This window comes from Sardina pilchardus, chromosome 14 (assembly GCF_963854185.1).
Source record: "Sardina pilchardus chromosome 14, fSarPil1.1, whole genome shotgun sequence".
Lineage (NCBI taxonomy): Eukaryota > Metazoa > Chordata > Actinopteri > Clupeiformes > Clupeidae > Sardina > Sardina pilchardus.
Genome location: NC_085007.1, coordinates 17,706,196 through 17,717,572, shown reverse-complemented (window position 1 = coordinate 17,717,572; position 11,377 = coordinate 17,706,196). Strand labels below are relative to the sequence as shown.

Sequence of the window (11,377 nt, the reverse complement as noted above, 5' to 3'; positions counted from 1 at the left end):
ACTATTTATTTACGTGTCGTGTTACGGGATACTGTCGTTCATGGTGACATTATCAGATGTCAACGTTAACATCGCCGTCGCCATTGTAGTTAATTGCAAAAATAACCAATAACGTTATTAGTTGAAAAGGGAACAATCGTTTTTCATGACATTTATCTACATGTCATGTGCTATTGGATACCGTTGGGTAAAGTCGATGTAAACAATAATTTAACATCCATTAACCATACAGAATGTTCGCGCATCAAAGGACAGACGACTTTAACTGCTAACGTTAACGTTAGCTAGCCTAGCAGGCTAGCTCGAAGTTATCGCCACCGTCACTCACCTTTTCAGGTCTTCAAGTTGATTCAAAGCTAAACTAACACTACTACCTACTATATATATAACTAAACTAAACTATTTTAACAAATAAACAAATATAAAAACGACACAAACGAAACAAACAAACACGTAAAAAGGTATCTATCTAACTATATGTCTATCTAACTATATCTAACTATATATATCTATGTCTCTATCTAACTATCCTATCTATCTAACTATCCTATCTATCTAAACTATAAACTAAACTATGCTCTATATAAACTATAAATCGCTATCTCTCGTTATATCTCGCTATCTCTGATCTCTCTCGTAAACCACCAACATCTGCACAGATTGACGGTCGTCAAGGCTATTTAGGGACGGCTGGTTGACAAGCACGCGACGGTTCGTGCATTACATGTCAGCAACATGTCATGAATCCTATAACATTATAACACTGCAGAGCCATGTAACACTGGGTATACCATAATAATAATCAACTAGAAAAAGTCCGAATGTGAGATTGTTGAAGCTCATTAATTGTATGAAACGATTAGCCGTTGTAGCATTAGCTCTATTAAGCTGATATAATTAGCTCACAGCAACCTTTAAATAATGGCACACATGAACTTGTATGAGTACTTACACGTTGTATGGAATCTCTGGGTCCAAACGGGCATCTTCCTGTCTGTCATCATTCTTGTAGGTGTACTTGAAATTTCCTGGTTGGTTTGTTTTGTAACTCATATTCATTAGATGAGTTTTGCAAAGAAAGATAGATAGAAAGACAGTGTGAGAGACGAGTGAGGTATGCTGTTATGATGGACTGTTTGATGTGTTTTTGGTCCTCAACTCTAGAGGTTTCAGAGGTGGTATAGTCATTTGTGTGTATGTATGTGTTTGGCTGAGTCTTGCAATAAGTTGTCTAACTATGGCATAATATGTATGCTATCTGAAGGCTACTGGGCAGAATAATTGGTACCATGTCAGGCGTGCCCTATTCCCCCTCCCCACGACTCTGTTGAACTCCTTTTCAATGAAAAATGTAGCTTCTCAAGACTTCCACGAGCGTGTAGGAGATTTCTGAATTTCAGAGCTCCATGGTTAGAGTAGCTGAATCTAGATGTGAAAGAGTCTTTCTCCTTGTTGGAGCTCCCACCTTCTTTAGTCAAATCTAAACCAGGTGTAATATTTTCACTATTAGGTCTATTTCAGATTGATTATTGAATTTTCTTTGTTAATTTTGTTGTTGATTGCCTTTTGAAATTGACTGATTGTAGTGAAAGATCTAAGAAATACTGTATGAACTAGCCCCAGCAGTAGCGCTGGATTCCAGAGACCTTTTAATTTTAAATACATTTCTGTGGTATCTGCAGCTGCACTCTGACCCCTACTAGACGATTCTACCACGTGCGGCTTCAGTGAAGGACTGCCTTGGGTCAAGAGTTCATTTAAGCAATGGCAGGTTCTTAAGCTGTATGGAGATGTAGGTAAGAACATGATCAGACACTACAAGAATCTTATTTTAAATAATAGCAATTTAATGAGTGATGAGCAAAGACTTTAACGGAGATAAAGATTATAACAATGGTATTGGAAGTACACGAAATGCAATTTTCATTATTATTGATGGTAATAAATCTGGTCATGTAGTTAATAAACAATTGCCTTTTGTAAGGATTTTATTGTTCTTACCCTGTTCCCCATCAGATATTCTATAGCTTGCCTGCTGAACAATAGGAGAACCAGCTGTTGCTCAGATCTTAAGGTGAGTAATATACCTTTCTGATCTTCAAGGTGAACTATGCAAGTTTTTTTTTTTTGCCTAATTTGCCTCAAATGATCAACTTCGGAATAGTTGGAATGGTTATTTGACTTATTTCGGGTTGAACACACTGGGCGAGTTGACCAATCACAATCTTTTGTATAAAGTTAGAGCAAACACAGCCTTAATTCTCAAAATAGGTTTCTTTGTGAATGTTGATTAACTAGTGACATATTCTGCTTAACATTTTCATAGTCTAATTCTATAGGCCTACAGAGTCCATTTAAATGATGGTCTTTGAAACATTGCGTGAAATAATGGTGGCACAGCGAACGACTTGAGCAAGTGTCAATGCCGGGTCAAACAGAAAGTCTCCAGGCTCGCGATCATGCTCATGAACAGGCAGACTGACCGGTTTGAGAAATGTTATAAAATATACAGGCTGAAGTTGTAGAGGAAGCTCTGTAGAGAAACCTGCAAGTGTAAAACAAGCGTAAACAAAAAGCAAAACTGGCGAAGAAACTACCAAACCGGCATAGTTTCCATTGAACTGTAAATGGTAAAACACAAGGTTACTGATTGTATTTTTCTCTTTTCACAGAAAAGCCCTCAGAACATGAAGCCAACGAAGCAGATGAGGACTCAGCCCAGAGACACCAAATGGAAAAGCACATTGCAGTAATCAACTACTGGAGATGAATGCATGATCAAGGGCTTCAGTTTCTTTTTATAAGTGCCGGGGACAACAGCGATAAACTTAAGTGTGGTTAGAAAAGTGCTGGGTACAATTATATTTTCATCCGTTTTATGTTTTATTATAATATGCACTGCATTACAGTGTATTGAATATTGAAAGGTGTTGAAAATTGTAGCATTAGGCCTATTTTCAATCAATGAAAGTTGAGAGCGACACATGGTTTGTCTTGTTTTCCAAACGCCGTTGGAAACCACCGTTAAGCTATTGGCTTGAGATAGTATTTGAAATCTTTATTAACGTTATAGCACAAATATAGGCTACCTTTTGGCTATTAAACAGCCCTCCTGACAGCAAAGTACCAGACAAACATTGTCTGACCATAGAGGGGTTATGAAACGAAACGAAAGGTAGGCCTACTGACTGAGAAAGCATCAACCATTTGACGAGCGGTATTTGTGACTGATAGGTCTGTCTTCCATCGCTATGCAACAAAAAAACAGGAAGGGTTTGACCAGGCAGAGACAATCTCTTTTCGGCAGGCAATATCTTCTGATATCCTTAGATTGATTGTGAAACAAGCTAATCAACTAACCCCTATATGTCTGCGTTGTTAGGCGTCTTTCTTTGCCCTCGTTGGCGGCCTCACGGCCGAGATCATAACACGAAGAATGCTGGGCCAAGCATCTAAATGTTTTTCTAAATTTAGACTTCTACTGTGGCTTGAGTAGGAGGGGAAACATACAGTCTAATAGCCATTTCAAGTCTTGCACCAAATCACCAAGGTACTCATGACTGTCAGCTAAGGGGGGTGACGATATTTTAACACCATTTTAAGTAATCTTCAGTGATAACATGTATTACAGTAAAAATAGCCTTTTATAGACAAAGTCTAAGAATACGAAACAATTCAGGAGATGAGGGGAGAGATTACAAAACTGTCTCAGGAGGTCAGATGTCTGAGAAGAGAGATCGGGAGCAGGGAGTCTGAGGAAGCGCCGTGCGTCATAAAATTCCGCCTGGGTGACACGGAAGGGTTTGACCAGGCAGAGACAATCTCTTTTCGGCCGGCAATATCTTCTGATATCCTTATATTGATTGTGAAACAAGCTAATCAACTAACCCCTATATGGCTGTGTTGTTAGGCGTTTTTCTTTGCCCTCGTTGGCGGCTACACGGCCGAGATAATTACAAGAAGGATGCTGGGCCAAGCTATGACTAACAGCCCTTTCAATCAAGTCTTGCACCAAATCACCAAGGTACTCATGACTGTCAGCTAAGGGGGGTGACGATATTTTAACACTATTTTAAGTAATCTTCAGTGATGACATGTATTACAGTAAAAATAGAGAATACGAAACAATTCAGGAGATGAGTGGAGCAATTTCTAAAATGTCTCGGGAGGTCAGGGCTACAGCAGGTAGTAAAAAGATTGTCAGAGGTTCCAGTGTCAGTCAAAGCCTTCACATAAGCACAGAATCGCTATACAGTTGTCCCCAGTCTTTGTTGACAGACAGAAGTCTTTTGTTACTGCCTTTCTGTATTGTTTGGCGTGAGTCAAACAAAAGGGGTTGCGCACTTGGAGGTGGAGTCAAGGCATCAGGCACCTCTGACAGTCTCTTGACCACCTGTTGTAATGGCTGATGAGGCTTTCTCAACATTTTTTCCAAGATAATTTTCATAGGGAAACGCAGATACACGGTCAAGGGCACCAAATTGTCAGTATACATCAGTTAGTTGTATCACCTGATGCATAGTAAAAACAATTTCCCCTTCACCATATGTGACCATTCAAAGCGAAATCAGTCGTTTTGTGCACGTTATTTTGAGAAAATCATCAATAACAAACTTCCGGGTTAAAATGTTGAATTTCACATTTTCGCATAATTCGACTGTATACAGTCAACAGTTTCATATTGTGAACGCATTTCACGGAAAAACATATGTATTGACTGTTAAACCTGGCGAAGATTCAACACATTTGCTGTCATTCCCGTTGTGCACGCGCCGCTTAAAAAGGTGATTTCTCCTCTTCTGGCATATCGTGACAGGAGAACCATGTCAACTTTGGATGCGGTTATCTTAGCGATAGTTTGTGTAATACCCTCGATATACATATCGTTGGAAAGCTTAGTTTATGGCCGTTCACGTGAGCACAATAACTTAATTTAGTAAATTTTACCGAAACGACTGGTTGCGCTTTACAGGGTCACATATAAGTAGGGTTGGGTACCGACACTCGGTACAAGTACGTACTCGGGGCGAACATCAACGGTAGTAACCATCCCGAAATACAATGTGAATTTCGGTGCCTCATTTCGGTGCTTCATTAAATATGCAGCTGCTTAATCGCGCTCACTGGTGTTCACTCTTAAAACGGCAGCGTCAGTGCACAGTCTGCACACACCACTGAAGGCTGTTTTCTACTGACAGCTAACCTGGTGTTGTTGAACAGGTGCAGCCTTCGAAAGTCTTTGAACCGTGGTGTGCTAGTGAACCTGCCCGCATTTCCACCAGTTCGGAACCGAACCAAGGATGCATCATCAACAATGGGTGTTGCTTGCAAAAGCAAACGTTAATGAGATGCATAAACGGGAGAATGATATGATCAGTTGTCCCATAAAAACGGCAGAAATTAGTTGTTTAAAATGCTAGTCAACGTCTGCAGTGCAATGCTAGTTGAATCGTTTTGTTTACTCTGACAACAGTTGATATGGACGGAAAACTCATGCTTTTAGCAGAGACGTTTCTTAGGCAGACTTTTACTGTCTATGGGTAAAAGTCATCGGTAAAATTAATAAAGCCTACATGTATATTTACATAGCCTACAAGTGTAGTGATACACGATTAAACGGCAGAAGAGGATCATCCATGTATTGCTGTTTAACTGGTAGCCTAACGATAGATTGCGAAGTTGATGAGAATGCATGCATTCCGGTTAGTAAAACGTGGAGGTATGACGTATTTTTCTCTGTAAGCCGGCATTGAGTAGCCTATAGCCGGTTGCCAAAAAAGTAACGATAGATAAATGCGATGTTTATGAGAAATGAATGCATTACATGTAACATGACCTGTTTAAAAATACATTCAACATTGGGTTATTTATTTTGAATTGAATTGAATTGAATACTTAATGTCATTGCACAGAATACAACGAAATTGGAAGAATATAGGGCTAATAATTTAAGACATTGCAGACACACAATCACTCATCCCCATTCTTCTGTCCACCCCATAGTAGGGTGAGGGACCCACACAAAACATATAGCCTACCCTCCCATTACATGTAGGCCTACTATGCTACAATTCAACACATTCATCTGGAATACCAGATTAGGTAGAATGAAGAAAAAAGTGCAAAGTTGCAAACAGTCAAGTCTTTCATGTTTTGTGGTTTTAAAGGTAGGCTACTGCTTAATATGCTGTTGGTCAAATTTCACCTAGGCCTTAGGCTATAATATGTGTAATAATATGTGATTTTTTTGTTTTATTATTTGTATAGGCCTATTATGAAAGCTTTTAGCTGAAAATATTGTTGGTTGGTTCTTGAAAAAAAATCATCATAAAAACTTGTTTTCTTTTTTTTTTTTTAAAGTACCGATTTAATTACCGTTTAGGAACCGGCACCGTTTTGAAAGTATCGATTTGGCACCGGTATCGAAATATACCCTTTCAATACCCAACCCTACATATAAGTCACTAAAGTTTTTTAGAAATGCTGTCAGTAATCTATTTGCAAAATCAATCATGGGTGCAGAGAGGTTGGTGCTGAGTAATAAAAACGCAACCACGGAGAACAACAAGAAGTTTTCAAATATCTCTCTTGGGAGAATGCGTTTCAGAACCACAGGCCCACTGTAGACCATGAACTGTCTTAGCTCTGTGGCCTTCCATCGGTCTATTTCTGCAAGTTCTCGTGGTTTTCGGGCAAATTCAGTGGGAATATGGGGACGGAGAGCAGTCAGTTTTGCGGATATTGCTGTGATCACTCTAGATGGCTGTCTAGTGGCCAGATTTTTCCCCTTCATCCAGAACAGAATAAGTTTTCTAGTTACCCCCAAACAGCACAGGTGCATGTAATCGATTGGAAACTGTGCTACCATCAGGACAATAGAGCTCGACAGTCCCGCCCACAGCCTTGTCCAGAAGTAAGAATCCAATACAATTTCTCCATTGACAACTGGAGAATAAGCCATTATTCCGTTCATGGTAGACTTAAACCAGCTACGGTGTGACCAAGCGATTATACCTGCTCATATAGATGTCAAAAGTTAATGGGGCATCAACCTTGTTTTGAGAGAGAAAAAAAATGTATTCACGATTTAACGAGAGAGTACTACACTACCCAACATAACGTGTAAAACTGGTTAAAGCAGAGCCTTTGATTGTCTGACATCAAAGCAAAGTCTTCATCAGTCCTAAGCCTGGCATTCATCTCAGGGTATGTCATTTTATTTTGCCACACACCTACTTGATGGCATTTGTCGCACCCAGAGTAGCCATTATGGGACTTTGTCTATTTTTGTCCATATCGCACAGCACTAATGAGGACCGAGAAGCATTTTAGAAGTGGCCACAAATTATATCTCCTGGTAACTACATTTAAACTAATGGCCATGCAGTTCAATCTTTTCATGGTCCAATCATAACGAGAACATGTCTGTCTTTCGCCCTACAACGTTTGAGCAGGCTAGGAATAATATTTTTTATAACTGCAACAAGATTGATTCCAAAAGTCCAACTTTTAAAAATGGGTAAACCATCGATGTTAAATTGCAACTTAATTGTCTGAAGGCAACTAGGCTGGTGAATTGAATTCAATTTGGACAAAATTCCCTTTGCCAATCCAAAATGGTGATATTCACCCCCACCTAATGCTTCCACAGCTATTCTCCTTTGAGTGCCAAGGAGTGTCCTAGCATCTCTAGGCAGCTCTGGGTGGTATACTGTCAATAGTGACAGAAGAGCAGTAACTGCAACAAGATTGATTCCAAAAGTCGATGACCATTGCATAAGTTTGTCTTGTAGACTCATCTCCCCAGGCTGACTTTCATCAGAGCTGGATGACACACTAAAATCTACGCTGCCTGGGGAATCGAGAAGCGTTTCTGGGTGCTTGGATTTCTTCAAAATTGCGCAACTGATAGAACACAGAGCAGGACATTGTTCGACAGTATGCACAAACTGTGTATTTGAGTACCTTGGTGATTTGGTGCACTAAGAAAAATTGTAATGGAGAATACTTTCATTTTGGCCTGGCAAACTCCATAAAAAAAGAAATTAGAGAGCCTAACATTATCAAGCGCCCTGCAAAATATTAAATTACAGTTAAACTTTGATGGCCTCCCACATTTTAGAAGTGACTACACCAAAAACCAATGCTAGGATTGTTCTCAGGGATGAGCAAGCCGGGAGGCATTTTGAGTACCTTGGTGATTTGGTGGAAGACACAGGTGTCAAAGGTCTGGTATTAGACCACAAAGGACAATTTATGATTTATACGGGTCCTGTGGTGCTCAGAAATTGTATGCTAGCTGGCATGTTTTTGTTGCTGATCCCATGTTTGCCAGAGGAGAGACTTCAATTTGCACAATTCTAGGCTTAGTTAAAATGTTTGAATAATTGTATGATGGGCAAGAACTAGACTTTTAGTTTGTTTTCAGTTCAAAAATAATAATAATATTTTTTTACTTATTTTCCTTTTAAAATGAAGTGTTATTTGGATAAGATCCAAACATATGTAGTACTGAAATATGTATCTATTCATGCTAAAGTGAAGGTATTCTGTGTATTAAGGTAAGCATAACACTAAGACCAGGCACCACTTAAACCCATGTGCAACTTTGAAGTCAATTGTTTTTTGTTTTTTTGTTTGTTTGTGTTTAAGAGGGGTCTGTGGAATGCTATTCATTATTTTGTCCAATTACACAATTTCAGTCAATCACATTTGTCAATATTAAATGAAGCAGGCTTATGTGCAGTCTCAGGGAGGCTCAGATAAAGTCGCTTCAAAACTTCTGTCAGATACCCCTCTTTTCAACTACTTTCAACCACTGGCTTAGTGAGTACGTTCATAGTATGTACATTGGGAGATTATTGATTTTTTTTTCTTCTGTATTTCCTGTATAAATCATTTTTTACTATTTTGGTTTTATATATTCATATGGAAATATGAGTTTTGTTAGTCAGAGTAGTGAGCTTATCATTAGTCAATACATGAAGCCCTCCTGATAGATACACTGCTTAAGAATAAAAAATTTTGAGTATACACATTAAATGTTTTCTGATTGATTTTACATAAATCTTTAAATTGAAAGACAAAAGGTTTTGGATGGGTGAAACATGTTCAAAAAATGTCCTTTTTCCAGCTAGCGTAAACTAACTTTGAATAAGAATTCCTGAAATTAGTAATTAAGGTAGTTAATTCAGTAAAGTTTGGTAAAAGAGGAATAACTATGATGGCAAATTTTAAAAGCATAGGTTACAGGCAGTTCTGTATACATTTGTTTCATTTAGTGAGAGCATATTAACTTAATATCCCTGGTAGTCAGTGTGTTCCATTTAAGCCCATTTCATGTGTTTCAATAGGAATAATGACATTTGTGTGGTTTGATAGCTTTTTACTGCCGTCCTGTGTTTAGTCTAATGTTTGTGGTGGTCCATTATTACAAGCCAAACATGAAATGCAAGTTTAAAAAAAAAGAATTATGTATAACATGTTACTGAATAATATGTGTTTACTACCTGAAGAAAAATACATTTCTATATTTGTGTAAATAAATGTGGTTGTGGGCTTATTTTGGAACACATACGGGCTTAAATGGTGAACTTAAATATGTGAACTTTGGTGGGCTTTAATGGGTACACTTATACTGAATATTCTCTTGTAACCTTTCACTGAGGTTTGTTTCTAGTCAGAAGTCTTCAAAAGGATGGACACTCTATGGCCTTGAAGAATTGTGTTATTTAACTAAAGGTTTTGCTGAGATTTGTTAAGAGTATATGCAATAAAATGTTATCAAGAAACTCATTGAGTCCATTTTTCTTGCCTCAAACACTACAACTTAGTTTATTTTTGCAATGCATGGTGCTCTTCCATCTACAACCTGTCGTGTGCTATTTCTTCCCCCTGTCCCCTCTATCTTGGCCTAGTTTTTCTCGTATATATCACATTCTCTCAATGCATTTATGGATAGTGTAATGGCATTCATTTAAAATCCATTTGAAAATATGTAATCATCCCCATCTTTTCAATTATATATTTTGATTCAGTCAGCTACAGAAGTAGGCTGTGCAAATAGGTAGGCTTATAGCAAGTTGACATTCCTGACAGTGAAGCAGACATTGGGTTATTCTTTGATCATTCAATGTGTGAATTTGATGTTTGAATTTGATTTCCCGTTTTGATGCAATGCCTCTTTATTCATTCATTCAACCTTAAATTATTCTCGGATGTTCATCGAGGGTAGCCCTCTCAGTGAAGCCGAGATAAACTATAGATCTTGAAAAACTATACAGGTGGTGTGCGTGCATTATACACTTTAGGTCCACTGATTCAGTTGCCAGAATCCGTTGTCATCGCTTGTGCAGACTTGAACCAAAGATTGTTTATAAATCGTCCTAGGACTTTGTTTATCATCCACGTGTTGAAGTTACAACTATAATTCAACACTTTTTCAACGTCTTTCTAATAACGTTGAATGACGTTGAAAAAACAATGTTGATTCAACGAAATGCTTTCGACGCTCTACGACGGTTGAGAAATCAACCATTCTTATCGTTGATTCACCGTTGAATTCCGGTCGTCTGACGGAAACCGACCGATCTGACCAGCAATCAACGTTGATTCAACTCTCCTTTGCTATCTGGGGTGTTTTGCTGCTTGGGTGTAGGCCTACTTGCAGAGTTTGACATGGATTTTCAAAGATGTTCTATGGACTTAGATTTGACTCGGTTCACCATTTGAAAGATCCGCAATGACCCATGATGACTATTGCTTGAGAGTGGGAAATATTTCCATGATTCTCAAAATGCGGGGCGATTAAAGAGATTCACTTTCTACCCACAGACAATCATGGTTGCTTATATTACGGGCATTTCATTAGGCCTAGGAGTAGGCTAGACCTTTAGGCCTACTATTAGGCCAATTAAAGTAGCCGAATCCAAACAGCCTCCTGACATTACGTGGAAATATGTTGCTGAAATGTGAAAAGGTCTGCTGTAAAATTACAGAAACCTCCAACAATAAAAAGTAACCTAACAAATAGGTTTGTTGCTACCAACGTTAACGAGGCTACCTGATTTAAGTTACTGGTCGCTAGCATTTGCAGGCTAACTTGAAACTTTGGAGAGAAAAAAACAAAACATATCACGTTACCTCAGAGGGGAATTTTTCTATATGCCTGAGGAACAGCTAAAAGTAACGCTAATTTTGTTCCACTTCCAGCTAATTCACAATTTCATCCCTACACACCGACATGCCGTAGGCTATGGCCGTAGGCCTAAGCAGTTATCAGTCAATAATTTGTAAACCGCTAACACAAAACGACTGGAATGTTATGTTACCCAAAGAGTAACCTCTACCTTTCTAGGGGGCGGGACGGGCGATAGGC

General features: G+C 38.6%; 1 protein-coding gene across 2 annotated transcripts in view; it reads right to left on the bottom strand.

Annotated features, from left to right (window-relative positions):
• The window catches only part of si:ch73-234b20.5 (uncharacterized protein LOC449923 homolog), a 26,371-nt gene extending 15,060 nt beyond the window's left edge, over positions 1-11,311 (bottom strand). Inside the window, exon 1 of one of the 2 annotated variants that reach the window (XM_062553415.1) lies at positions 11,143-11,311. The gene's annotated coding sequence lies outside the window, so the exon portion shown is untranslated. The remainder of the gene's footprint in view (positions 1-11,142) is intronic. The other variant, XM_062553418.1, reaches the window with a different exon arrangement.
• Positions 11,312-11,377: the final 66 nt, after the last annotated feature.